Source organism: Meleagris gallopavo, chromosome Z (assembly GCF_000146605.3).
Source record: "Meleagris gallopavo isolate NT-WF06-2002-E0010 breed Aviagen turkey brand Nicholas breeding stock chromosome Z, Turkey_5.1, whole genome shotgun sequence".
Taxonomy (NCBI): domain Eukaryota; kingdom Metazoa; phylum Chordata; class Aves; order Galliformes; family Phasianidae; genus Meleagris; species Meleagris gallopavo.
In genome coordinates, this window is record NC_015041.2 from 1212676 (window position 1) to 1216472 (window position 3797).

Here is a 3797-nt window from a genome sequence, read left to right on the forward strand (position 1 = left end):
AAAGTGCAAGTAGTGACGGCAGAAAGGGAAGGGCAGAGCAGGTGGCCCCAGGTTGCAGCTGTAGTAACGGCCATTACCAAGAAGGGAGCACAGGGCACGGCTTCCCACTCAGCTCTCCTGAATCTGGTGTCCACCAAGCAGCTCCAAGCCCTGCATCCAGTGAAGATGACCGCCAAGGGCCCATGGTTGTGCAGGTCCCTTCCAACTCAACCACTCTAAGGTCCTGTGATCCTTCAGGTGCCTTCCAACCCAACCATTCCATGGCTCTACGATCCTACGACTCTGTGTAGAAAAGCCCCATTAGCACCCCACAGACAGCTAGGCAGTACAGCCAGGTGCTGTCCTGTTCCATAAATCCCGTCAAGGGCTTACAACTTCTGCTCTGTGCAGTGCCAATCACGGCACATCCTCGCCGCCTACTCAGATGGCAGGTGATGCAAAGAGGGTTAGACAAGGAGAATCCTATTGAATTCAGAGATTCGGGGCCGTATCTTGGGCCATCAGCTCTTTGGAGTGGATTTTTTCAGTATCAGTAGGTTCAGCGCCCCAAAGTGCTGCCATAATACAAGAGGCCACAATGAGGTGTCCCACAGGGCATGGAAAATCCCTGCTGCCAGCTGATGGAGGGGACCAGGTTTAGATCTCCAGCAGTATCCCTACAGATGACTCCCTCTTTGGGCACAGCATGGATTTTTTGCTTAAAAAACATTTTGTGAGGCTTAGAGCTGGCCCCACCATAAACCTCAAATCCCACTGGGTGTCACCGAGGTAACCCACCTGCACCCAGCCAACATCACTGCTGCAGTCTCTCCCTTTGGGCAGGAAGAAACTGGATTTCCCTCTTCCACCCATTTCCTTAAAGCATTCCTCTGTCCAATTTGGCTAAAATCAATCCCAGGGTTGAAACATTTCTGGAGGAACCAGAAGCGAAATCCCATCTGACTGCATAAGCCTCATCTCTGTAAACAAAATAATAACAGTAAAAAAAGCACAGAAATGGGAAAGAAGCCTCAGTTTGAAGTGGCTATAGCCCCTCAATAAATAAATCTTTTACCTCACGTAATGCATATTAAGAAAAAAAGCCACTCAATGCTCTCCTTTGGGCTGGTTTCTGGAAAGACGCCGTGTGCCCCACCGATATTCAAAGCCTGGGAAGAACAGCCAGCACCTCAGGGTTTTAACAAAGCCCTGCATTGCTGGTGTGCTGCAGGATTTAAGGCTCAGTTAGGGGGTTTTCCTTGGCCAGACCACCACGCCACTGCTGTAATGGTGCAAGCTTCCACCCTTCCCAAAGTTCCGTACGGGTGAATGATGTCCCCCAAAGTGATATCCCCCAAAAGTGACATCCCCCATACAGACAACCCCCGAACCACTAAACCCACGTTCCTAACACAGCCATCCTCTAAAGCAACATCCTCCAAATTGTCAGCCCTCAAACCGACGTCCCCCAAAGCGACAGTCCTCAGTCTGACAGCCCCGACCTCTCGGCTGAGCACAGTGCGACCTCCATCCCCGTGAGTGGAGGTGGTTGGACAGAGGCAGCTCCAAGCTCCAGCCCTGACCCGACGTCACAACACAATGTGCGCACGGCAAAAGACAAAAAATGTCATTTAATGAAATATGTACAAGAGCAAAGCCTCCAGCTGCCGCCGAATCCATCAGCTGTAGCTAAGGACAAAGCACGGCGTACCTCACTTGCTCCTTGTTGCAGGATGCAGGAAGCCGGGGGCAGCTGTGTGTCTGCTGTGCACGCCTGTCCTTCTGACAGCTCCAGAAGGGAAGGGAAGGCTTACTTGCAATCAGGCCAATTAAAAGAGTCGGTGACGCCCTCCACAAATTGCAGCACACTATGAGATGCTCCACCAGCAGGCTCCTCGCAGAGGGGTGAGGCGGGATGTGGTCCTACAGAGACCTGAGCGAGAAGTTGAGGTGGGTCACCACAGCTCCTCCTGCCACGGGGAAACCAGTTTGTTGGGTTTTGCCCTTTTGCTGTCTCTACCCCCTGGGGGAAAGAGGCTGTGGGATGGAGGAGCAGAGAGAATGGAAGCAATGCCTTTCCCAAAGCACAAAGAACACTCCTGGTCACCGTGCGGTCCTCGGAGCCTTGCATGGCTACGGATGACCCCAAAGAAGAACTAAAACCTGATGGAGCTGTGTGCGTCCCTGTTCGCTGCAGGGAGTTGGACCTGATGGCCTTTAAAGCTCCCTTCCAACCCAAACCACCCTGCAATTCTATTTTACAATAACTGCTTTCTTTCAGCAGGAAAGTTGGTGGTTGGATGCAAAAAATAGTTTAAAATTACCCAATGGCATCTCCGTCTCAGCCTGAAATGAATTTCAATTAGGGTCAGCAGCAAGGCATCTATATTGTAAGTGCCCTTATGTACACACTCAAGCAACATTATCTTAATTTGTATAAAAATATCAATATAATGGCCAGTCTCTCCAATGAACAGCAATTCCAGGCCCTTCACTCTTGATGACTCAGTAATAACACTCGTGGAGCAGAACTTCTCCAAGGAGTTTCACAAGGACAACCTGAAGTATTTAAGGACATTACCTGCCCATATGCCCTAACAACACCACACATCTTCCAGACAGAAAGCTCCAGCCTGAGCTGCCCCAAAAGCACCAGAGGATGGCTAACTCTGAAACCTACTGATGTCACATGCAATGTGAATGTTTGATTCTGCTAAACCAATGCCAGGACTCAGCCAGAGGCTCACTCCAGCAACAGGAACACAAACATACAGAGGTTCCAGGAGGGTCTGCTTGCAACTCTGTACAGAATACGAGCAGAAATGCAACTGCAATCTCACCTAGCTCCCGTTAGTGAAAGAGCAAGGGAAAGGATAGGTGCTGTGAGGAACGGGGGACAAACCCCAAAACTGGGAACAGAGAGGAGGGTCACAGTGGCATAGCTATTGCCAACAAAGTTCAGAAAGCACGAGCAAGTGCTGAAGGGCATCTCCCCATCTCCCTCCCACAGCCTGCGAGGGTCAACAACCACGGAGAATGTTTCCATGCTTTGCACATCACCGTGCAAAGGAGGAACCATCTGCGGACCATTCCCATCCCAGCAGCGTGCGGGGCTGACTCAGCTTCAGCAGCAAGTGTGAGAGCAAGGAGCCACCTCATACAGCTCCCCGCTCCCTCTGCCAGCACATGTCAGGAAGGACTTCTGGAGCCCCGGGTGCTGGGCTTCCTCCTGCAGCTCCGCTGAAATGTGCCGTTTTGTTACACGTGGATGTGACGTGGCATCATTCTGCTTCTTAAAAGCAACTTCGGGTTTGAGAAAGGACAACAAATGGAGCTGGGCAACGTTAAAACACCTTAAATGAGGCACGGGGCACCTGCAGAGCCTTTGGGTGCAGGTACTGCAGAAGGGCCTACGCTCCAAACAACCAGAGGAATGTGATTTGAATGCAAACACTGCCTGAGCTGCCCAGAACAAGGTAGAAAGGGCGTAGATCTGTACCAGACCGTGGTTTTCCCAACTCGGTAGAGCTCTGACAGTGTGCTGTGACAGCATCCAACAGCAGAAACCCATCCTAGGGGTGTGACTATGGCTGAGGGACACGGCCAGTGGGTTTGCACTGGGGATGCCGGAGGTTTCCTGCCGCCTTCACAGTCCCGTGGTTCTGCGACCACCCGGCCACGCTGCGGCGCATCTGGGTGGGGACAGGGCAGAGCCCGGCAGCTCAGCGCCCGTGCCACCTCCGCACGTTTCTCTGCCGGCGGTGACCTCCAGCCGCAGCCCGGTGCCCACCCGGGCGGTGCTGAAGGGCGGCAGCGCG

The 3797-nt window shown here is 52.5% G+C and overlaps 1 protein-coding gene across 1 annotated transcript in view; it reads right to left on the minus strand.

Moving 5' to 3' along the window:
• CTIF (cap binding complex dependent translation initiation factor) overlaps nucleotides 1-3681 on the minus strand; it is a 92305-nt gene extending 88624 nt beyond the window's left edge. The window contains exon 1 of the mRNA XM_010725149.3: nucleotides 1691-3681. The gene's annotated coding sequence lies outside the window, so the exon portion shown is untranslated. The remainder of the gene's footprint in view (nucleotides 1-1690) is intronic.
• Nucleotides 3682-3797: the final 116 nt, after the last annotated feature.